The sequence below is a fragment of the Bombina bombina genome, chromosome 9 (genome assembly GCF_027579735.1).
Source record: "Bombina bombina isolate aBomBom1 chromosome 9, aBomBom1.pri, whole genome shotgun sequence".
NCBI classification, from domain to species: domain Eukaryota; kingdom Metazoa; phylum Chordata; class Amphibia; order Anura; family Bombinatoridae; genus Bombina; species Bombina bombina.
Window position 1 is genome coordinate 18,008,818 of NC_069507.1, and position 26,488 is coordinate 18,035,305.

At 38.6% G+C, this 26,488-nt stretch overlaps 1 protein-coding gene across 1 annotated transcript in view; it reads left to right on the forward strand.

Moving 5' to 3' along the window:
• Positions 1-26,488, forward strand: part of SPOCK2 (SPARC (osteonectin), cwcv and kazal like domains proteoglycan 2) — a 236,909-nt gene that overhangs the window by 46,436 nt on the left and 163,985 nt on the right. The gene's annotated exons all lie outside the window — the stretch shown is intronic.

Sequence of the window (26,488 nt, forward strand, 5' to 3'; positions counted from 1 at the left end):
GTGCAAATCTGAAGCACTTGCCTTGGTGCAAATCTGAAGCACTTGCCTTGGTGCAAATCTGAAGCACTTGCCTTGGTGCAAATCTGAAGCACTTGCCTTGGTGCAAATCTGAAGCACTTGCCTTGGTGCAAATCTGAAGCACTTGCCTTGGTGCAAATCTGAAGCACTTGCCTTGGTGCAAATCTGAAGCACTTGCCTTGATGCAAATCTGAAGCACTTGCCTTGGTGCAAATCTGAAGCACTTGCCTTGGTGCAAATCTGAAGCACTTGCCTTGGTGCAAATCTGAAGCACTTGCCTTGGTGCAAATCTGAAGCACTTGCCTTGATGCAAATCTGAAGCACTTGCCTTGATGCAAATCTGAAGCACTTGCCTTGGTGCAAATCTGAAGCACTTGCCTTGGTGCAAATCTGAAGCACTTGCCTTGGTGCAAATCTGAAGCACTTGCCTTGGTGCAAATCTGAAGCACTTGCCTTGGTGCAAATCTGAAGCACTTGCCTTGGTGCAAATCTGAAGCACTTGCCTTGGTGCAAATCTGAAACACTTGCCTTGGTGCAAATCTGAAGCACTTGCCTTGGTGTAAATCTGAAGCACTTGCCTTGGTGCAAATCTGAAACACTTGCCTTGGTGCAAATCTGAAGCACTTGCCTTGGTGTAAATCTGAAGCACTTGCCTTGGTGCAAATCTGAAGCACTTGCCTTGGTGCAAATCTGAAGCACTTGCCTTGATGCAAATCTGAAGCACTTGCCTTGGTGCAAATCTGAAGCACTCGGCTGTTGCCTGTTTTTCAGAGCTAGATTGTGTAAGTAACGCACTGTCCGTGGCGTCATTTTAGGATAGCTACTGCGGCTCTGATTTTTGGCACTGTGTATCGATCTATACCTCCTGATTACTGCTGCAACTGTGTTTTGACTGATTTTTAGTTGGTCACCAATCTTCCTGTATCCTTTTCAATCTTTGAAGTCTCACAATCAGATTTTTCAATTCCTCTGGCAATTCTTTTCCATATAGAGACACGATGTAGACTTGCAGATAGACACAGCCCATTGGTCAAAAAATTAGACTGTTCTGGTAACTATGCTCATGCAATTAGGCTAATTGGAAATCATAGGTGTACTCAATTTTGTTTCAGTGATCTAACTTGTGTGTCAGTTACCTTAAAGTGAAGGGAAAGTTAGTCCCTTTTGAACACATATATATATTCTTTAACCTTAATTTATCAAGATCGCTAAGGTTTTTTTTTTGTCAATTAATTATTATTTCTCAATTTTTAATAGATATATTTTTTCCTACCGTTGCCACACTAACTCCGCCCATCCGCTTCTTCCTAGATTTGTGTGTGCTGACATATAGAGCGTACATACAAGCTTTCCTCCATGGAAAAACAAATGCGCATGCGCGACAAACGGGAGCGCGCTCCTAATCGAAGCCGGAAAAAATGTTGCTCATGCGCTGTAGAATAAATAGGCGGATGACGTTGCTTGACCTCTGTCTAACAGCCAGAGTTTAAATTGGATATCTAAAAAAACGTGACCCACATCTAAAAACCCCCCCCCAAAAATGGCATGAATTCGTCTACTGTCAACAATAAAATAATAGCGGCGATAACTTGATTTAAAGATAAGATGGGAAGAAATGATGAATGAAAGTCCTATTATTATTGAACAAAGAGTATTATTGAAGATCGCAACCCAGGTAAGTTTATTTTCACTTTAAGTTTCTACTTTGGGGCCTGTATTTTCAATATAATCTTTCTAGAGTATTTGTTTTTGATTGGTTATAATAGGAAATACTCTACTTGTCAACTTAGAAATAAAACAATTATTGAGAGGTGATACAATTTTGAATAATTAGATATTTAAAGGGACATGAAACACAATTTTTTTTTCACGATTCAGATAGAGAATACAATTTAAACAACTTTCTAATTTACTTCTATTATCTAATTTGTTTCATTCTGTTGGTATCATTTGTTGAAGGAGCAGCAATGCACTACTGGTTTCTAAATAAACATATGGGTGAGCCAATGACAATCAGTAAATATATGCAGTAACCAATCAGCAGCTAGAACCTAGGTTCTTTGCTGCTCCTGAACTTACCTAGATTAACCTTTCAGCAAAGGATAACAAGAGAATGAAGCAAATTAAATAATAGAAGTAAATTGGAAAGTTGTTTAAAATTGTAATCTCTTTCTGAATCATGAAAGAAAAAATGTTGGGTTTCATGTCCCTATAAGTGATATTGCCCAGGGGTGTACTCCCTTCTGTTGTATACTGTATACAATCCAGGGTTTTGTGTTACACTTTATGATCAATAATAGGGAACTGAAGAAGTCCCGAGAATCTGAGCTCAGCAAGGCGGGAAGCGTTGTGAAGGGGTCGTAGGTTTACATTTATATGGTCTAAACTAAAAAACAAGTCATAATTAGACAGTGAAGAGAGAAGCACACAACACAACTGGACATTGCACAGTTTTCTTCACTTGAGTACTTCTGCTTGTAGAAGCGAGAGACGGTAAAAAGCACCTGAGGAAGAGTGAAGAAAAAGCAAGCGGGGGGGGGGGGGGGGCTACTGTTGAGTGTATTTGTGTTACTGCTAATAGATCAAGTTACATATTGGGACCGCACAACATTTCAACCACTGTCTCATAAAGCTCTAGATTGTGTATCTGAAGATAATGATACCGTTCTAATTGGATCAGTTCAGCGACTTGGGCCGACCATTCATCCATAGAGGGAATATTCTTAGATTTCCAGTATTTTGGGATAAGTTTAGTGCTATTAAGCATGATCAGTAAAAGGGTAAATTTAGCGGTTGGGCTAGACCTGTTTATGGGTTAAATAAAGAGAGAGAAGTGCTCAACCTGGGATCGAACAATAGCATAATAACTTGTTCTATGGCTAGTTACCACCCAAGAAGCAGCCTCTTTTTGCTCAACATGTGCATTTCACAGAGAAGAACTTTCCTGTAGCATATCAGTCTGATCCTGACTTCACAGTACAGTCCAGCCCCGAAATACCAGGCAATCCCTCTCTGAACAAGAGAAACAGCAAAACCCCAGACGTACGTTTCGGCCTATTGTGGGCCTCGTCAGTGAGGTGCAGCCATATCCCTCTAGGCACACTGAGCAACGGGTCCACGTCTGGATTCCCGCATCACACTTAGGGAGACTTCCCCAAGTGTCATAATTTGCATAAATAAAAAGAGAGAAGCACTCAACCTGGGAACGAACAATAGCATAATAGCTTGTTCTATGGCTAGTTACCATCCAAGAAGCAGCCTCTTTTTGCTCAATATGTGCCTTTTACAGAGAAGAACTTTCCTGAAGCATATCAGTCTGATCCTGACTTCACAGTACAGTCCAGCCCTGAAATACCAGGCAATCCCTCTCTGAACGAGAGAAACAGCAAAACCCCAGACGTACGTTTCGGGCCTATTGTGGGCCTCGTCAGTGAGGTGCAGCCGTATCCCTCTAGGCACACTGAGCAACGGGTCCACATTTATGTTTATGGGTGAGTGAGGGGCAGATTATATAAAGGTAGGTTACTAGACTTCAGTGAAGTATCTCTTACCTACAATGACCCCATATGTCCTCCATCTAACTGAAGTATCTATATTCACCCTGAGCAGATCACACAGCCTGTGCACAAGCAAGGGCAGATCACACAGCCTATCAGATTCATTCCTTATATTTATTTCAGAACAAATAACAATCGCAAAGCACCTGTAAAACCATTTTATCAGCATTCATGCATTAAAGGGGCACTGATAAATGGACACACTTAAGGAGTGTCACGTGTATTTATATTGTAAAGTTGCCTGTTTCTATGTCAGAGGCTATATAAGCCCCTGTTTGTGATGGTACGTTCCTTAGGAAATACAGCTGTGCTGCCTATACAGAAGGCTGAAGATCATGCAATACAGGAAATATCACAGTATTTCTAGATATCAGAGATCCCCAATATCCTGAGTCTGTGCACAATGTTCCCTGAATCACTGCAGAACAAACCTGCTTCACAATAGTATCCCCTCGTGTTTGCACCATCACAGATGAGCCAGGAACAGAGAGAGACTTTGCAGTATAATGTTTATCCTCATCATACGTTATAGGATTTTATGCTTTAGCGAAGCCTTTAGATCCATAGATGAATGAAAAGACCTGGCACCATATTATCTATTAATGCTTTAACTAAATACAGCACAGCCTGTGTACAAAAAGCTTACAATTAGCTTTGTCTGGGTATCACTTTCTGTATTTATTCCCTGTATATTACTGAGCTGCTGCAGATATAACCAGTTGAGATATTAAGTGACAGACGCTTTAACATCGAGTGTCACCCGGTGTAGCCAGGTGTTTCCATGGTAACCTCAGGCACCAGGGATAAAGCAAACAATATTGTGAACAAAATTCCATCTCATATGTTTGGTGCATTAAAGTCACATTAGTTGTACAAAAGCATTTGCTGATCATCTGTGAATGTGAATCTGTACAATGCAGTTTTGGGGCAGGCTGGGGCCCCTATAAAAGAGAGGCACGTGGCCCTGCAGTGAAATCACCAGCTTTAGGCAAACATGCATTGTCATTTAGCCCCATCAGTCACAGCACCGAGCGGCACTTTAACTATGTATTTCTGCACCAATAGTGATGTCATTCTGTAACAAAATACAGTATGCAGTTATTGTGCTAGGATGTCCCATTGATGTAATTATAAGATTGCACTAAACAGATAGTGTGTGTTTGTATGCAGAGCTTTTACAATGCAGTGCTTAGTGGCTCTGTAAATGTGACTGTCCCTTTGGTAAATGTGAGCTAAGTTTCTTACATAATGTAGTATATTATGCTCACATGTTGTACAGTATTTACTGATAATTTAATCCCTGTTTGTATTTCCCAACCTGATCAGGAAAACACACCATTTTTTTTTTTAGAGTTAAATTACAGGAAAGGGGGGCAAAATAAATCAGGTTTACTGCAAAATACGTTTTATGCTGCATAATGATATATTTTCTATTACAAAGTGTGTTGTGTCACTTTAAGAACAGATTCTGGTTTCTGTATTAGTTATTTCTTCATGTGTCACGGTGACATCACATAACAAGAATGATGACTTTTCGGGCATTTGCTAGTGTAATGTAATATTGTTCCACCGATACGTCTTATAGCTCAGCGGCGCTGACTGAGCTTCCTGCAGGTTTTCATTGCAATAATTAATCACAGTATTAAATGAATTCCCATCATGCAGCAGCAGCCGCCATTAGCTAATGGGAATAGCCCTTGTCCCTTCTGCCAGACAGTAATTCTCAGCCTCTTGTGATCGTTTCATTCAATCATTTTTATCTCATTCAGAAAGCAGCACTTGTAGAACGTCGTCATTCTGCTGCAGATGATATGACCAGTGGTTGGAGCATACGCATGTATGCCTGATTCTCATTTTCTCTCCAGCTGCACCCTCATCTGAAATGGCAAAGCAGCACAACTCTATGTATTTTACCTCTTTGTAGGAAATGAACACATTCAAGTTATATTTTATAGATTAGTCGCTTTCACCTAGATTACGAGTTTTACGGTAACAGGGGTGCGTTGCTAACGAGCATTTTTTTTTTCAACGCTCCCTTAAGACCACGCTGGTATTACGGGTTTTTTAAACCCGGCGTTAGCCGCAAAAAGGTGAGCGTAGAGTAAAATTTAGCTCCACATCTCACCTCAATACCAGCGTTGCTTACACGATTTCCCCATAGGAATCACACCTGCAAAAAAGCAGCGTTCAGCTTCTAACGCAGCCCCATTGATTCCTATGGGGAAACAAAAGTTATGTCTACACCTAACACCCTAACATGAAACCCGAGTCTAAACACCCCTAATCTTACACTTATTAACCCCTAATCTTCCGCCCCCGACATCGCCGACACCTACATTATATTATTAACACCTAATCTGCCGCTCCGGACACCACCGCCACCTACATTATACTTATGAACCCCTAATCTAATGCCCCCAACATCGCTGAACCCTACATTATATTTATTAACCCCTAATCTGCCCCCCACAATGTTGCCGCAACCTACCTACAATTATTAACCCCTAATCTGCCGCCCCCATCGTCGCTGCTACTATATTAAATTTATTAACCCCTAAACCTGTCTAACCCTAACACCCCCTATCTTAAATATAATTTAAATAAATCTAAAGAAAATAACTAAAATTAAATAAATTAATCCTATTTAAAATTAAATACTTACCTGTAAAATAAACCATAAGATAGCTACAATATAACTAATAGTTACATTTGTATCTATTTTAGGGTTTATATTTATTTTACAGGCAACTTTGTATTTATTTTAACTAGGTACAATAGTTATTAAATAGTTATTAACTATTTAATAACTTCCTAGTTAAAGGGACAGTCTAGGCCAAAATAAACTTTCATGATTCAGATAGAGCATGTAATTTTAAACAATTTTCCAATTTACTTTTATCACCAATTTTGCTTTGTTCTCTTGGTATTCTTAGTTGAAAGCTTAACCTAGGAGGTTCATATGCTAATTTCTTAGACCTTGAAGGCCACCTCTTTCAGATTGCATTTTAACAGAGGGTGTTAGTTCACGTATTTCATATAGATAACACTGTGCTCGTGCACGAGAAGTTATCTGGGAGCAGGCACTGATTGGCTAGACTGCAAGTCTGTCAAAAGAACTGAAAAAAGGGGCAGTTTGCAGAGGCTTAGATACAAGATAATCACAGAGGTTAAAAGTATATTAATATAGCTGTGTTGGTTATGCAAAACTGGGAAATGGGTAATAAAGGGATTATCTATCTTTTAAAACAATAAAAATTCTGGTGTAGACTGTCCCTTTAAAATAAATACAAATATACCTGTAAAATAAATCCTAACCTAAATTACAATTACACCTAACACTACACTATCATTAAATTAATTACCTAAACTAACTACAATTAAATACAATTAAATGAAATAAACTAAAGTACAAAACCCCCCCACTAAATTACAGAAAATAAAAAAATAATTACAAGAATTTTAAACTAATTACACCTAATCTAATCCCCCTAATAAAATAAAAAAGCCCCCCAAAATAATACAATTCCCTTCCCTATACTAAATTACAAATAGCCCTTAAAAGGGCTTTTTGTTGGGCATTGCCCCAAAAATAATCAGCTCTTTTACCTGTAAAAAAAAATACAATACCCCCCCAACATTAAAACCCACCACCCACACACCCAACCCTACTCTAAAACCCACCCAATCCCCACTTAATAAAACACTACCCCCTTGAAGACACCCTACCTTGAGCCGTCTTCACCCGGCCGGGCACAAGTGGTCCTCCAAAGGGGCAGAAGAGGACCTCCAGACGGACAGAAGTCTTCATCCAGGCGGCATCTTCTATCTTCATCCTTCCGGAGTGGAGCGGGTCCATCTTGAAGCCAGCCGACGCGGAGCATCCTCTTCTTCCGACGACTCCCAACGAATGAAGGTTCCTTTAAATGACGTCATCCAAGATGGCGTCCCTTGAATTCCGATTGGCTGATAGGATTCTATCAGCCAATCAGAATTAAGGTAGAAAAAATCCTATTGGCTGATCCAATCAGCCAATAAAATTGAGCTTGCATTCTATTGGCTGATTGGAATTTTATTATTTTGTGGGGCTTTTTTATTTTATTAGGTGGATTAGATTAGGTGTAATTAGTTTAAAATTCTTGTAATAATTTTTTTATTTTCTGTAATTTAGTGGTTTTTTTTTTGTACTTTAGTTTATTTAATTGTATTTAATTGTAGTTAGTTTAGGTAATTAATTTAATGATAGTGTAGTGTTAAATGTAATTGTAATTTTAGGTTAGGATTTATTTTACAGGTATATTTGTATTTATTTTAACTAGGAAGTTATTAAATAGTTAATGACTATTTAATAACTATTGTACCTAGTTAAAATAAATACAAAGTTGCCTGTAAAATAAATATAAACCCTAAGATAGATACAAATGTAACTATTAGTTATATTGTAGCTATCTTATGGTTTATTTTACAGGTAAGTATTTAGTTTTTAATAGGATTAATTTATTTAATTAGTAATTCAATTTCGTTTTATTTAAATTATATTTAAGTTAGGGGGGTGTTATACTTAGGTTTAGACTTAGGTTTAGGGGTTAATAAATTTAATATAGTAGCGGCGACGTTGGGGACGGAAGATTAGGGGTTAATAAAATTGAACTAGTGTTTGCGAGGCGGGAGTGCGGCGGTTTAGGGGTTAATATATTTATTAAAGTGGCGGCGATGTCCGGTCGGCAGATTAGGGGTTAAAAACTTTAAGTGTTTCCGATGTGGGGGGGGGGCTCGGTTTAGGGGTTAATAGGTAGTTTATGGGTGTTAGTGTACTTTTTAGCACTTTAGTTAAGAGTTTTATGTTACAGCGTTAGCCCATAAAACACTTAACTACTGACTTTTAAATGCGGTAGGAGTCTTGACAGGAGAGGGTCTATTGCTCACTTCTTCCAAGACTCGTAATACCAGAGTTAGGCAAATCCCATTAAAAAGATAGGATACACAATTTACGTAAAAGGATTTGCGGTAAGCTCGAGTCACGGAAGAAAAGTGAGAGGTACACCTGTACCTGCCAGACTCGTAATACCAGCGGGCGTTAAAAAGCAGCATTGGGACCCCTTAACGCTGCTTTTTAAGGCTAACGCAAGACTCGTAATCTAGCAGTTTGTGTTTTATTATTTATTGCGAATGGTTACAGTAAAAATAACATAAAGGACAGAACTGACTGTTTAGTTAGGCTGGTGTTTTTATTTTTTACCTGACAGAAACATTTTTTTCCTGTTTTAGATGAACTATAAATATATGTATTTTTGCCATGTATATTGTGAGTGTATTTAAAGGGGCAGTGTACACACAATTTCCATATACCTGCATGTAATAGATACTACTATAAAGAAGAATATGCACAGATACTGACAAACAAATCCAGTATAAAACCTTTTATAAACTGAATTAGAAGTTCCCAGTTTAGCACTTTGATGAGGTTAGGCTGGGACACCTATTGAAAGGGGATGGGAAAGCAGAAAGAGTAGCCACAACCCTTCCCTGCATATGAAAACGCAGATTACACAAACAGGAGCAGCAGGACTCTGTAAACCTGGGTCTACATCTGATACTTTGGGGCTTGGTTAGGAGTCTGAAAATTCAGCAAAACTAAACATTGCTACAAATGTATCATCTACAAAACATTTATGCAAAGAAAAATCTAGTGTACAATGTCCCTTTAAGGCCTCATTACATAAATATAATGTATATATCAGGGCTTGTAAGCAAATAACTGAGAATGAAGTGCAGTTTGGTAAAGTTTAGATAAGAAACAGTTTCTTGTGGCATTTATGTCGTACTGAAATATAAGCGCCATCTTTATTGTCTTGTATCTCTTTATTTTATCTAACAAGTAAATAAAAGACGTATTTGTGTTGCTATGGAGCTGCGTTACGGGATTTAGAAATGAGCAGTACAGCAGGGTGCCAGGTGACAGATATTTATCTTCTGATCGCTAAATCTCTTTATGCTTTTGGTGCTGATGCTTTTTTTCTGGGCCCAGAAATAAAAGTATTTAAAAACTAAATCTAGCGGAGAGTTCCGCTGTCGGCTGTGCAGTGATTCTAATGTCTGCTAATGACAGTCGTGATAATGTTGTGTAGTGCACTTTGTTACCCCTTGCAAATGAAAACCAACATTTGTCTTTCGTGATTCAGAGAGAACATACAAAAAAGTTCCAATTTACTTCTATTATCAAATTTGCTTTGTTCTCATTGTATTCTTTGTTGAAAAGATACCTAGGTAGCATCTGGAGCACTACATGACAGGTAATATTGCTATTATCTAGTGCTCTTGCTAATGTATAATATTGTGTGTTATAGAGATACCTAGGTAGTATCTGTAGCACTACATGACAGGTAATAGTGCTGTTATCTAGTGCTCTTGCTAATGTATAATATTGTGTGTTATAGAGATACCTAGGTAGTATCTGTAGCACTACATGACAGGTAATAGTGTTGTTATCTAGTGCTCTTGCTAATGTAGAATATTGTGTGTTATAGAGATACCTAGGTAGTATCTGTAGCACTACATGACAGGTAATAGTGCTGTTATCTAGTGCTCTTGCTAATGTATAATATTGTGTGTTATAGATATACCTAGGTAGTATCTGTAGCACTACATGACAGCTAATAGTGCTGTTATCTAGTGCTCTTGCTAATGTATAATATTGTGTGTTATAGAGATACCTAGGTAGTATCTGTAGCACTACATGACAGGCAATAGTGCTGTTATCTAGTGCTCTTGCTAATGTATAATATTGTGTGTTATAGAGATACCTAGGTAGTATCTGTAGCACTACATGACAGGTGATAGTGCTGTTATCTAGTGCTCTTGCTAATGTATAATATTGTGTGTTATAGAGATACCTAGGTAGTATCTGTAGCAATACATGACAGGTAATAGTGCTGTTATCTAGTGCTATTGCTAATGTATAATATTGTGTTATAGAGATACCTAGGTAGTATCTGTAGCACTACATGACAGGTAATAGTGCTCTTGCTAATGTATAATATTGTGTGTTATAGAGATACCTAGGTAGTATCTGTAGCACTACATGACAGGTAATAGTGCTGTTATCTAGTGCTCTTGCTAATGTATAATATTGTGTTATAGAGATACCTAGGTAGCATCTGTAGTACTACATGACAGGTAATAGTGCTGTTATCTAGTGCTCTTGCTAATGTATAATATTGTGTTATAGAGATACATAGGTAGTATCTGTAGCACTACATGACAGGTGATAGTGCTGTTATCTAGTGCTCTTGCTAATGTATAATATTGTGTGTTATAGAGATACCTAGGTAGTATCTGTAGCGCTACATGACAGGTAATAGTGCTGTTATCTAGTGCTCTTGCTAATGTATAATATTGTGTGTTATAGAGATACCTAGGTAGTATCTGTAGCACTACATGACAGGTAATAGTGCTGTTATCTAGTACTCTTGCTAATGTATAATATTGTGTGTTATAGAGATACCTAGGTAGCATCTGTAACACTACATGACAGGTAATAGTGCTGTTATCTAGTGCTCTTGCTAATGTATAATATTGTGTTATAGAGATACCTAGGTAGTATCTGTAGTACTACATGACAGGTAATAGTGCTGTTATCTAGTGCTCTTGCTAATGTATAATATTGTGTTATAGAGATACCTAGGTAGTATCTGTAGCACTACATGACAGGTAATAGGGCTGTTATCTAGTGCTCTTGCTAATGTATAATATTGTGTGTTATAGAGATACCTAGGTAGTATCTGTAGCACTACATGACAGGTAATAGTGCTGTTATCTAGTGCTATTGCTAATGTATAATATTGTGTTACAGAGATACCTAGGTAGTATCTGTAGCACTACATGACAGGTAATAGTGCTGTTATCTAGTGCTCTTGCTAATGTATAATATTGTGTGTTATAGAGATAACTAGGTAGTATCTGTAGCACTACATGACAGGTAATAGTGCTGTTATCTAGTGCTCTTGCTAATGTATAATATTGTGTGTTATAGAGATACCTAGGTAGTATCTGTAGCACTACATGACAGGTAATAGTGCTGTTATCTAGTGCGCTTGCTAATGCATAATATTGTGTGTTATAGAGATACCTAGGTAGTATCTGTAGCACTATATGACAGGTAATAGTGCTGTTATCTAGTGTTCTTGCTAATGTATAATATTGTGTTATAGAGATACCTAGGTAGTATCTGTAGCACTACATGACAGGTTATAGTGCTGTTATCTAGTGATCTTGCTAATGTATAATATTGTGTGTTATAGAGATACCTAGGTAGTATCTGTAGCACTACATGACAGGTAATAGTGCTGTTATCTAGTGCTCTTGCTAATGTATAATATTGTGTTATAGAGATACCTAGGTAGTATCTGTAGCACTACATGACAGGTAATAGTGCTGTTATCTAGTGCTCTTGTTAATGTATAATATTGTGTGTTATAGATATACCTAGGTAGCATCTGTAGCACTACATGACAGGTAATATTGCTGTTATCTAGTGCTCTTGCTAATGTATAATATTGTGTGTTATAGATATACCTAGGTAGCATCTGTAGCACTACATGACAGGTAATAGTGCTGTTATCTAGTGCTCTTGCTAATGTATAATATTGTGTGTTATAGAGATACCTAGGTAGCATCTGTAGCACTACATGACAGGTAATATTGCTGTTATCTAGTGCTCTTGCTAATGTATAATATTGTGTGTTATAGATATACCTAGGTAGCATCTGTAGCACTACATGACAGGTAATAGTGCTGTTATCTAGTGCTCTTGCTCATGTATAATATTGTGTTATAGAGATACCTAGGTAGTATCTGTAGCACTACATGACAGGTAATAGTGCTGTTATCTAGTGCTCTTGCTAATGTATCATATTGTGTTATAGAGATACCTAGGTATCATCTGTAGCACTACATGACAGGTAATAGTGCTGTTATCTAGTGCTCTTGCTAATGTATAATATTGTGTGTTATAGAGATACCTAGGTAGTATCTGTAGCACTACATGACAGGTAATAGTGCTGTTATCTAGTGCTCTTGCTATTATATAATATTATGTTATAGAGATACCTAGGTAGCATCTGTAGCACTACATGACAGGTAATAGTGCTGTTATCTAGTGCTCTTGTTAATGTATAATATTGTGTGTTATAGAGATACCTAGGTAGCATCTGTAGCACTACATGACAGGTAATAGTGCTGTTATCTAGTGCTCTTGCTAATGTAGAATATTGTGTGTTATAGAGATACCTAGGTAGTATCTGTAGCACTACATCACAGGTAATAGTGCTGTTATCTAGTGCTCTTGCTAATGTATAATATTGTGTTATAGAGATACCTAGGTAGTATCTGTAGCACTACATGACAGGTAATAGTGCTGTTATCTAGTGCTCTTGCTAATGTATAATATTGTGTGTTATAGAGATACCTAGGTAGTATCTGTAGCACTACATCACAGGTAATAGTGCTGTTATCTAGTGCTCTTGCTAATGTATAATATTGTGTGTTATAGAGATACCTAGGTAGCACCTGTAGCACTACATGACAGGTAATAGTGCTGTTATCTAGTGCTCTTGCTAATGTAGAATATTGTGTGTTATAGAGATACCTAGGTAGTATCTGTAGCACTACATCACAGGTAATAGTGCTGTTATCTAGTGCTCTTGCTAATGTATAATATTGTGTTATAGAGATACCTAGGTAGTATCTGTAGCACTACATGACAGGTAATAGTGCTGTTCTCTAGTGCTCTTGCTAATTTATAATATTGTGTGTTATAGAGATACCTAGGTAGTATCTGTAGCACTACATGACAGATAATAGTGCTGTTATCTAGTGCTCTTGCTAATGCATAATATTGTGTGTTATAGAGATACCTAGGTAGTATAGAAAATTGCATGCTCCTGAACTTCCTTGCTTTTAAACAAAGGATACCAAGAGAATGAAGAAAATTTGATAATTGAAGAAAATTGTTAAAAAAAAAAAACTGTTTGATCTATTGGAATTATGAGAAAAACGTGTCTGGGTTTTATGTCCCTTTGATGCACATTGTAGGCTGTTATCTGAGTGCTTTATGAGTCTGTGTGATCCCTGTCAGACCCAGCAAAGAAAGTGTCCCCTAATAATCAGGAGAGGAAAATGACATTTAATAGCTTAGTGTAACGATTTATGCAAATCCCCCAGTGTTGTTAGGATGAACAGTGAGTCCTTTCTTACGGTGCAACAACACCATAATGTGTTACTTTTATTGTTGTTAATTTATGATCTGGTGCAAAAAACAAACAAACAAATGTTTCTATGCCTGTAGTTTGTGTCTCTGTTCTATTGGTATCTTTATTGGAAAAGCAGGTATGTAAGCTTAGGAGCTGGACCATTTTTGGTTCAGCACTTTGGCAGCGCTTGCTGATTGGTTGCTAAATGTAGCCACCAATCAGCAATCGCTACGCAGGGTGCTGAACCAAAAATGGACGGGCTCCTAAGCCTATATTCCTGCTTTTTCAAATAAAGAGAACAAAGAAAAATTTATAGTAAATTAGAAAATTGCTTAAAATTGCTGCTCTATCTGAATAATGAAAGAAAAAAATTGGGTTTTGTATCCCTTTAAGACTTTTTATATAATTATCATTGTTCTCTTTTTCTTCTAATCGCTAATGAAGTAAATGTGCTCGTCACAAAAGTGTTCTGATTTCTCTTTATAACTAAAGGCCACTGATATTCATCGTATCACGAGCTTCTTTTGTATTATACAGGAAGAGTCGACTCATTTGTTCATAATGGTTAAATGTATTCTTTCTATAGGGTCGTGTTCTTTACGTCTTACGTTGGTTTGATAGAATACGTTCTTGTATTAGAGTTAGGGTGAAGAGGCAAACGTATATGAGGCTGATCCACTTGATACAAATTGCTGTCTCTATGTCCCATAGAACTTACCACGTGACAAAACTGTGATTTGGTGACTCTGGGGAGAGTGGTTTCCGTTGCCAGTGGAGCAAGAGTAGGGCCCTCAGTTCACTTCTCGCTGCTTGTCTTGGAAGAGGAGTTTGGCAAGAACGTTCAATATCCTTAGTAACAAATGGGAATGGAAGCATCTGGTGTTTGTATCTGCACAGACTGTATGATTTATACATGGTGCATTCTAGTCTTGGAGCACAAACATCTCTTCCCAATTCTTATTCATAAGATCTGTGGGAGCTATAAATGTTTATACCATGCAATGTATTAAATAACCTGGTCATCTGTATTTAGTATTTGCGCTGTTTGTGTAATAAACCAGTCCATCATATTGTAACCAGATTCCATAGCGCAGCAGAGGCGGATCATATTGTCAGCATGTGCCAGCATTTTTAAAAACATTTTCATGACTGTTTTCCAATATTTTTTTCGCGATTCAGATAGAGCGTGCAATTTTAAGCAACTTTCTAATTTACTCCTATTATCAAATTGTCTTCGTTCTCTTGCTATCTTTATTTGAAAAAGAAAGTCTAGACCCTGGGCAGCACTTGTTTATTGGTGGATGAATTTATCCACCAATCAGCAAGAACAACCCAGGTTGTTCACCAAAAATGGGCCAGCATCTAAACTTGCATTCTTGCTTTTCAAATAAAGATACCAAGAGAATGAAGAACATTTGCTATTAGGAGTAAATTAGAAAGTTGCTTAAAATTGCTGCTCTATCTGAATCACAAAATAAAAAATTTGGGTACAGTGTCCCTTTAAGGAAACATTTAAATTATAATTTTTTTAAACGTATAATTTGTGTCAACAATGAGCATAATTACTGATATGTAGGGGCCCATTTGGGGCCCGTGTTTCTGGCGAGCCTGCAGACTCGCCAGAAATAGCAGTTATGAAGCAGCTGTCTAAAGGCCGCTGCTCCATAACCTGCCGCATGCTCTGAGCAGGCGGACTCACATCTGCAGGGCGCGGCGTTGCACCGGCAGCTCACAATAGCTGCTGGTGCAATGCTGAATACGGAGAGCGTATTGCTCTCCGCATTCAGCGAGGTCCGCCAGACCTGATCCGTACTGTCAGATCAAGTCCGCCAGACCTTTGATAAATATCCCCCATAGCGTGAAATCCTAAGAAAATGAATTTATTAAGTACTACAAATGCTACTAACCAAGCAGTGTGTTGCTTGTCCAGAGGGAAACTGCTAGTAAATATGCCACCCTGGGCACTTGTGCCATAGGTTTGCCGTCCCTGTCTCCAGAGAATAAAAACTGTATATGAAACCTACCGGCCGTGCACAATACTGAAGAGTGAGACACAACTTTAGGAGCTTTGGTATCCGATAGATGAAGATCGGTTATAAAGGTTTGGGCTCAGAAATAAAGTTAGGTTGCCAGGGCAATTTACTTCTGGAATTCGCCAACATCTGATCTACACAAATTATTTTTCCATTCATTGATTTCAAGGGATATTAAGCACTAAGTAATTGTTAGATTATGTATTACTAGATATATGGTGTATTAAAAGCAACCAGTGAATATTATGCAGATGTATTTCCTGTACATTAAATTAGTTTCCATAGCGTAACGCTGTAACTTAGATCGTGTCCTGTGCTGAGGCCACTTAGGGAAAGTTATAAATTAGCCACTAGAGTAAAACTCATAGGATTTAAGGTTATTTACAAATCCAGTGCTTCTCGTCCTGTTGCGATTACTGCAAACTAGACTTGGGCATTTGTAGTTTCGTGAGGTCACGAGTGCTGAAGATGGCGGCTGCCAGCGGCATTTGGCTCTTTTTGTAGCCAGATTTCTTCTTGTGATTTGCACGGGTCTACTGCAGACTCGCTCTCCAGAGATCCTGGTCCTTTGCCTATTTTACCGGTAACCTTTACTAATCTTGGTCCCTTTATCAGCTCCCAATATCTTGGTTTTGGCCGATATGGGAAGCGCGTTTTTTTGGAAGAGCGTAATCCAGAATGGAATAAGCCGCTAAATCCCATCGCCACAGATTAGTTTTCACTAGAAAAGTTCCCGAAAATGTGTTTTTCGATTAAGTGCTTGTTATTGCGATTAAAGCTGTGAATCCAACTTACATATATAATGGCCGTTTCACACCTCCCAGAGGGACATGAAGCTCAGAATGTTTCTTTTATGATTCATAATTTACTTCTATTATCAAATTTGCTTCATTCTCTTGGTATCCTTTGGTAAAGGAGCAGCAATGCACTTCTGGGAGCTAGCTTAACGCATTGGTAAGCCAATGACAAGAGCCAGATATGTGCAGCCACCAATCTGTAGCTAGCTCCTGAGCCTACCTAGGTATGCTTTTGAGCAAAGAGAACTAAGGAAATTGGATAATAGAAGTAAATTGGAAAGTTTTTTTAATAAATTGTATGTTCTGTGTGAATCAGAAAGAAAAATATTTCTGTTTCATGTCCCGTTAAGTTTACATTACAGTTGTTTTTTATTAACCCCTTAGTACAGTGTGTAAGGTAAATCACCATTTGCATGAGTTTAACCTATTGTAATCTGAATCCATCCTGATCACTGCTAAACAATCTGAGAGCCATTTGTATATAGATGTGTTTGCTAAATAGTTATATACTGATACTTCCTGTGCTCTCTGCATATCTGTAATCTCACAACTTGCTATAGAAATATATATTTATCCTCACACTCACAGATAAACCCCTCTGCTTAGTGTTCCCTTCACTGCTTCAGAATAACAAGCCCAGCGCTTATTCGCTTCACCGCCGCTATCCATCATCTCCTCTTCCTTCTGGGTGAAGAAATCCTTATGCTGAAGGCGCTTACAGACTGGACAAACCTTCCAGCAAGACAAATTACCTATAGACTTGTTATCATATTGATTCCCGCTGGTATTTACAGATCCCTGGCTTTGTTTTCCTGTTGTTTTGTTTTTATTCTCTCACTGCAGTTCAGCATTTTATGAAAACGTTTTTTTATTATCTCTCTTGTAGACGCCAGTATCGCAGCATAAATACATTTAGATATACGATTTCTGGTAGCTGCGTTTTCTTAAACAATATCAAATCTACAATGATTTATATTTAGTTCTCCTATTCCAGAAATCAAATAGGGGTATAAGGTGTCAATACTGTAACTCGCTGTCATCTACAGATTCTGTACACTTAAAGGAATAGTCTACTCAAAACTTTCATGATTCAGATACAGCAGCACTTTTTCTTTGTTACTTGGTATCTTTATTTGAAAAGCAAGAATGTAAACATAGGAGCCGTTCTATTTTTGGTTCAGCGCCTGGGTAGCGCTTTCTGATTGGTGTCTAAGAAACTATAGGGCCAAATGATCAAGCTCTGAATGCAGCTTGATGCCCCGGTTTATGCGCGAGCCTTCTCCCATTCCCTCTAAAGACTGCTGCTCCATAACTTGTCCACTGCCTCTGAGGCTGCGGTCTTCAATCCGCCCGATCCTCTATGATTGACACCCCCTGCTAGCGGGCGATTAGCCGCGAATCTGCAGGGGGCGGCATTGCACAAGCAATTCACAAGAACTACCTGTGCAATGATAAATGCCGACAGCATATACTGTCGGCATTTATCGATGTGCGGCGGACATGATACGCTACAACGTATCATGTCTGTCCGCACTTTAGTAAATTGCCCCCTATGTTTCAACAAAAGATAAAGATGAAAATTTGTTCATATAAATAAATTGGAAAGTATTCATTATTTTTTAATGGAACATTGGAGAAGTGCAAAAAATACATTCTCTTATTTGTTAGAGCATGTGATTTTAACAGTATCGATCCTGCAAGTCTTTGGCTTTAACTCCCGCTAAGCGGTTAAACACATAGGTAAAGTGCTGCAGATGACTGCAGCACCCCAATCACAAGCCATGTCTGCTCAGGACCAACAGTTGTTTGCGGCTCCCACGCGGTACTTTAACTATATGTTTAACCCATTAGAGCATGTCATATTTGCACTACAATGCATACTGTATCTTAGTCATGAAAGTTTGACTCCTATGTTTATTTCATTGTGAGCTAAGTGTAAGTATTTATATCTGCTGTTTTCACTGGTTGTAATATGACTGTGCATGCGCCACATGTGAGGCGCAGCTGATGGGCTGTGTAAGTATTTATATCTGCTGTTTTCACTGGTTGTAATATGACTGTGCATGCGCCACATGTGAGGCGCAGCTGATGGGCTAAGTGTAAGTATTTATATCTGCTGTTTTCACTGGTTGTGATATGACTGTGCATGCGCCACATGGGAGGCGCAGCTGATGGGCTGTGTAAGTATTTATATCTGCTGTTTTCACTGGTTGTGATATGACTGTGCATGCGCCACATGGGAGGCGCAGCTGATGGGCTGTGTAAGTATTTATATCTGCTGTTTTCACTGGTTGTGATATGACTGTGCATGCGCCACATGTGAGGCGCAGCTGATGGGCATAAGGAGATTGTATAAAACCTTCCCTATTAAAACAGAATTACAATATTAAGGATTAGCAGTTCTGTGCTGAGGGGAGAGGAATTGCAGTGTGGAGTTATGTTCACTGTGATGGATGAAGTATAAATAATAATATGTATAAAGCAGCTGTTGCCATTATAAATGTATTTGTGCTGAGCTGCCCCTGGCAGGGAGCCGTGGCACATACACGCAGCCGGGCATTAATCTCACTGTAGCAGCTTCTGAAGGAATGAAAGCCTTATGCTATAATGAGTCATCACCTGCAGTAACAGCTAGATAACAGGCACCGGCCGTGGTGAACAGTGACATCACAAAAAGCAGGGGATGTGGAGAGGGAAGGAGCAGGGGATGTGGAGAGGGAAGGAGCAGGGGATGTGGAGAGGGAAGGAGCAGGGGATGTGGAGAGGGAAGGAGCAGGGGATGTGGAGAGGGAAGGAGCAGGGGATGTGGAGAGGGAAAGAGCAGGGGATGTGGAGAGGGAAGGAGCAGGGGATGTGGAGAGGGAAGGAGCAGGGGATGTGGAGAGGGAAGGAGCAGGGGATGTGGAGAGGGAAGGAGCAGGGGATGTGGAGAGGGAAGGAGCAGGGAATGTGGAGAGGGAAGGAGCAGGGAATGTGGAGAGGGAAGGAGCAGGGAATGTGGAGAATGAAGGAGCAGGGGATGTGGAGAATGAAGGAGCAGGGGATGTGGAGAATGAAGGAGCAGGGGGTGAGGAGAATGAAGGAGCAGGGGGTGAGGAGAATGAAGGAGCAGGGGGTGAGAAGAGAGAAGTTGCAGGATGTGGGAGAGGGAAGGAGCAGGTGGTGGGGTGAAGGAAGGGTCAGGGTGAGGGAAAGAGCAGGGGTTGGGAGTGAGGGAAGCAGCAGGGGTTGGGAGTGAGGGAAGCAGCAGGGGTTGGGAGTGAGGGAAACAGCAGGAGTGTCAGTGAGGGAAACAGCAGGGCAAGGGGTGACGTTTTAGAGAGTAGAGAGAGATGGAGGGATGTAGATCAGTAAAAACCGAAGGGTAATGAGGAAGGAAACATTTTTTTCCAGTGGATAAGAACGACCCGAGCTGTATGTGCTGCTGTAACAAACACACTATAATATGTTTATGGATAGCATACATTTTAGGGTTTATAAAGTAATGTGTTCCTTCATGTTGTAACCTAGGTCTCCCTTTATCTTATCTCCTCTGCTGCGGCCAGTTAGGGACAGAAATAACTTGCTAGACTAAAGGTTTCTGTGGTTAATGTCTCTTATCTATCTGTGCCCCAAAATCACTCTGAACCGTCTTTTTTCTTCTTAATGCCTTGTGTCTTTATTGTACAAATATTACACTGAGCTTTATACATAAAATAGTACAGAGATAATGGGGGGTAGTTATCAAGCCGTCAACCTCAAATACGCTGGAATTCCGCAGCGTATTTGTGGCAAGGCTGATTCGCCTTAGTTATCAAGCCCTAGACACCAGCAAAAGTAGAATTTTGTGGCGTAAGCTTCGATCCGCCGGACTCAGTCCGACACAGATCGATTCTTACGTCACTCCAGATGTTCCGCACACAAGTGCGGCACAATCTGACTACTTTTGCTAGTTATCAAAAAAACTAGCAGGTACGCTCGGCACTTTTCCGGCCCAGCGTACCTGGTTTTCAATCCGCCGCCCTGGAGGCGGCGGATCCCATAGGAATCAATGGGAGTCTGACCATAGCGAAAGTTCATGTTCGCTGCTGCCAGACATCCCATTGATTCCTATGGGAGCTGTCTACACCTAACACTCTAACATGTACCCCGAGTCTAAACACCCCTAATCTGCCCCCCTACACCGCCGAAACTAAATAAAGTTATTACCCCCTTAACCGCCGCTCCCGGAGCCCACCGCCACTCTAATAAAATGATTAACCCCTAAACCGCCGCTCCCGGAGCCCACCGCAAGCTATAATAAATATGTTAACCCCTAAACCGCCGCTCCCTGACCCTGCCGCAACTATAATATATGTATTAACCCCTAAACCGCCGCTCCCTGACCCCGCCGCAACTATAATATATGTATTAACCCCAAAGCCTAACCCTAACACCCCCCAACTTAAATATTAATTAAATAAATCTAAATAATATTTCTATTATTAACTAAATTAATCCTATTTAAAACTAAATACTTACCTTTAAAATAAACCCTAATATAGCTACAATATAAATAATAATTATATTGTAGCTATCTTAGGATTTATACTTATTTTACAGGCAAATTTCAATTTATTTTAACTAGGTACAATAGCTATTAAATAGTTATTAACTATTTAATAGCTACCTAGCTAAAATAAAGAGAAATTTACCTGTAAAATAAAAACTAACCTAAGTTACAATTACACCTAACACTACACTATACTTTAATAAATTATTTCTATTTAAAACTAAATACTTACCTGTAAAATAAACCCTAAGATAGCTACAATGTAATTAATAATTACATTGTAGCTATTTTAGGATTTATATTTATTTTACAGGTAACTTTGTATTTATTTTAGCTAGTTAGAATAGTTATTAAATAGTTATTAACTATTTAATAACTACCTAGCTAAAAGAAATACAAAATTACCTGTAAAATAAATCCTAACCTAAGTTACAATTAAACCTAACACTACACTATCATTAAAATAATTAAATAAATTACCTACAAATAACTACAATTAAATACAATTACATAAACTAACTAAAGTACAAAAAATAAAAAAAGCTAAGTTACATGTTTTGCTAGGATCGCCTTGGACTGGCTAACAACAGCCAACTATGTCACTAGCAGGGAGATAGAGGAGAACATAATATTTCCCTATGCTCTCAAAGCATTGTTACACGTCTCCCACCATATAAAGCTACCAGAACCTACATTAAAATATACAATAAACAATGTAATTATAGCATGGCATAAGATTTGTAAGTCTCTGGAGGTAAATCATACTCTCTCCAAATTCTTACCTATCAGAGGAAATCCGGAATTTCAAAGTGGTTGTACATCTGCGGCCTTTAGAAAATGGTCAGCAGATAATCTGAACTACCTGATTCAAATGGTAGATCCGGTTTCCAACCATATAAGAACATTTGAATCCTTAAGTAACGAGTTTAATTTAGATAGGAGATCTTTCTTTGCATATCTACAGATTAGACACTTTTATTACAATCAGAAAATTCCGGGAGGAGACTGCTGGAAATTAGGTCCATTGGACACTATTAATAGAAGATTCTCTAGAGGGGATCACTCCATTGCACCCATTTATAGATTACTAATACTTAAGGAGGCAGAGGCAAGGGTAGACATTCTTGTCTGTATTTGGAAATTAGACATTCCTGAAATAGATTCAGACCTCTTCCAAATAAGGTTAAATAGGATAAACAACTTTTCTAATAACATGGCAATAAGAGAATCACACCTGAAACTCTTGAATAGAGCCTACCTAACCCCCAGCAGAATGGGTAAATGGAAAGGGGAGATGGCATGTTATAGATGCAAATTTCCCCTGGCTGACCTATTCCATGCTTTTTATACATGTCCAAAAATCACTAAACTATGGAAACAAGTGGAGTACTGGCTAAATAGATTTTTGCTCGATAAGGTATTGCTCAGCCCGCTATCTATCTTTTTTCTGGTCCATGACAATAAATCCCTGATCAATACTGTAATTTTATTAGTTAGACAATTGATTTTAAAAGTATGGAAGAACAAGAATGCCCCTACTATAGCGTCTGTGGTAGGTAATATTCAACACCAAATGGTGATAGAACAATATGATCCACTAATATTCGAGGAAAAAAAAATAAAAAAGTATCTACAAAAATGGGACAAAGTAATCATGGGCCAGCCTAGAGAGGTTCAATTACAGCTACTAGGACATTTTCGTAAGTCACCGGACTTTTTACAACTGATACTCTCAGATAGATATCCCGAATTTTGGAGACAACATTTTTTCTGAGGATGGGGCTAGAGAGCTAGGGAGTTACTCCCTTTTTTTTCTTTCCCTTTTTCCTTTTTCTTTTTTTTTTTTTTTTGAGCTAAGTATGGCTAATCTAGGTTTAGGTTTTTTACAGAGTAAGAAACAAAAGAGTCTGTATATTGTCAATATGGTTTTTGTGAGACCACTCTGATTATTGTATTACTCTGCTTTATGAATGCTGTTCCTTGCTCATGTTTTTCTTTTTTTTTTTTTCCTTTCTGTAATTGTAAACTGCAATAAAAATTATATTTAAAAAAATAAATAATAATAATTAAATAAATTACCTACAAATAACTACAATTAAATACAATTACATAAACTAACTAAAGTACAAAAAAATAAAAAAAGCTAAGTTACAAAAAATAAAAAAAATAAGTTACAAACATTTAAAAAATATTACAACACTTTTAAGCTAATTACACCTAATCTAAGCCCCCTAATAAAATAACAAAGCCCTCCAAAATAAAAAATTCCCTACCCTATTCTAAATTTAAAAAGTTCAAAGCTCTTTTACCTTACCAGCCCTTAAAAGGGCCTTTTGCGGGGCATGCCCCAAAGAATTCAGCTCTTTTGCCTGCAAAAGAAAAATACAACCCCCCCAACATTAAAACCCACCACCCACATACCCCTAATCTAACCCAAACCCCCCTTAAATAAACCTAACACTACCCCCCTGAAGATCATCCTACCTTGAGTTGTCTTCAGCCAGCCGACCCACCGATGGAACCGAAGAGGAGATCCGGAGCGGCAGAAGTGATCCTCCAAGGGGCGCTGAAGAAGTCTTCCATCCGATGAAGTCATCATCCAGGCGGCGCTGAAGAAGTCTTCCATCCGGGCGATGTCATCTTCCAAGTGGCGCTGAAGAAGTCTTCCATCCGGGCGATGTCATCTTCCAAGCGGGGTCTTCAATCTTCTTTCTTCAGGATCCATCTTCATCCCGCCGACGCGGAACATCCTTCTTCCCCGACGGACTAACGACGAATGAAGGCTCCTTTAAGGGACGTCATCCAAGATGGCGTCCCTTCAATTCCGATTGGCTGATAGGATTCTATCAGCCAATCGGAATTAAGGTAGGAAAAATCTGATTGGCTGATTGAATCAGCCAATCAGATTGAAGTTCAATCCGATTGGCTGATCCAATCAGCCAATCAGATTGAGCTCGCATTCTATTGGCTGTTCCGATCAGCCAATAGAATGCGAGCTCAATCTGATTGGCTGATTCAATCAGCCAATCAGATTTTTCCTACCTTAATTCCGATTGGCTGATAGAATCCTATCAGCCAATCGGAATTGAAGGGACGCCATCTTGGATGATGTCCCTTAAAGGAGCCTTCATTCATCGTTAGTCCGTCGGGGAAGAAGGATGTTCCGCGTCGGCGGGATGAAGATGGATCCTGAAGAAAGAAGATTGAAGACCCCGCTTGGAAGATGACATCGCCCGGATGGAAGACTTCTTCAGTGCCGCCTGGATGATGACTTCATCTAATGGAAGACTTCTTCAGCGCCCCTTGGATGATGACTCCGGATCTCCTCTTCGGTTCCATCGGTGGGTCGGCTGGCTGAAGACAACTCAAGGTAGGATGATCTTCAGGGGGGTAGTGTTAGGTTTATTTAAGGGGGGTTTGGGTTAGATTAGGGGTATGTGGGTGGTGGGTTTTAATGTTGGGGGGTTGTATTTTTCTTTTACAGGCAAAAGAGCAGTTTTCTTTGAGGCATGCCCCGCAAAAGGCCCTTTTAAGGGCTGGTAAGGTAAAAGAGCTTTGAACTTTTTTAATGTTGTAATATTTTTTAAATGTTTGTAACTTATTTTTTTATTTTTTGTAACTTAGTTTTTTTTTATTTTTTGTAACTTAGTTTTTTTTTATTTTTTGCACTTAAGTTAGTTTATTTAATTGTATTTAATTGTAGTTATTTGTAGCTAATTTATTTAATTAATTTAATGATAGTGTAGTGTTAGGTTTAATTGTAACTTAGGTTAGGATTTATTTTACAGGTAATTTTGTATTTCTTTTAGCTAGGTAGTTATTAAATAGTTAATAACTATTTAATAACTATTCTAACTAGCTAAAATAAATACAAAATTACCTGTAAAATAAATATAAATCCTAAAATAGCTACAATGTAATTATTAATTACATTGTAGCTATCTTAGGGTTTATTTTACAGTTAAGTATTTAGTTTTAAATAGGAATAATTTATTTAAGTATAGTGTAGTGTTAGGTGTAATTGTAACTTAGGTTAGTTTTTATTTTACAGGTAAATTTCTCTTTATTTTAGCTAGGTAGCTATTAAATAGTTAATAACTATTTAATAGCTATTGTACCTAGTTAAAATAAATTGTAAGTTACCTGTAAAATAAAAATAAATCCTAAGATAGCTACAATATAATTATTATTTATATTGTAGCTATATTAGGGTTTATTTTATAGGTAAGTATTTAGTTTTAAATAGGATTAATTTAGTTAATAATAGAAATATTATTTAGATTTATTTCATTAATATTTAAGTTAGGGGGGTGTTAGGGTTAGTGTTAGACTTAGGTTTAGGGGTTAATAATTTTATTACAGTGGCGGCGGTGTAGTTGGGGGCAGGATAGGGGTTAATAAATTTATTATAGGTGGCGACGGTGTAAAGGGGGCAGATTAGGGGTTAATAAGTTTAATATAGGTTGCGGCGGGGTCCGGGAGCGGCGGTTTAGGGGTTAAACCATTTATTTAGTTGCGGCGAGGTCCAGGATCAGCAGGATAGGGGTTAATAACTTTATTATAGGTGGCGACGGTATAGGGGGGGCAGGATAGGGGTTACTAGGTATAATGTAGGTGGCGGCGGTGTCCGGGAGCGGCGTTTTAGGGGTTAATAACTTTATTTAGTTGCAGGGGGCTCCGGGGGCGCCGGTATAGGGGGTAGAACAGTGTAGTTAGTGTGGGTGCTTAGAGACAGGCTAGCAATAAAGCTGTCAAAAAGCAGAAGAGCAGCGAGATCGGATGAGTGATAACTATCACAGTCCGCTGCTCATCGCCCCGTACTTGGTGCGCGGCTTTTTGACAGATTTATTGATAACTTAGGCGAAATTTTGCAGGTCCGCGGCGGCGATGGTAGGCGAGCTTAGCCGGGCGTATTGGGCCGGCGAAGGCAGGTAAGTTGACACGTTGATAACTAGGCCTCATTGGCTTTATTGGTTACATTTAGCATATAATGTCTCCAGTAAACTTTATACAACACTAATGCGCTGAAGCACTTCCTGTAACCCGTTGGCCACAAATCGCCTGTTTACAATAGGACTTTTTGCTTCCTATTCCATATACATTCAGTTGTTTTTTTAATTTCTCTCTCTTTTTTTAAATCTATCAGTTGGGAAAATAATCCTTTAATAAAGAATTGACGTTGCATAGTTGTGCCTGTTGCCAAGTCTTCATTTGTCTCTAATTAGAGATCAATTTCTCCAGAAAGGTCAGGACATAAATAGCTCTCTGCATCTTTGTGACTTTCATTTTACAATAGTTCTTCCCC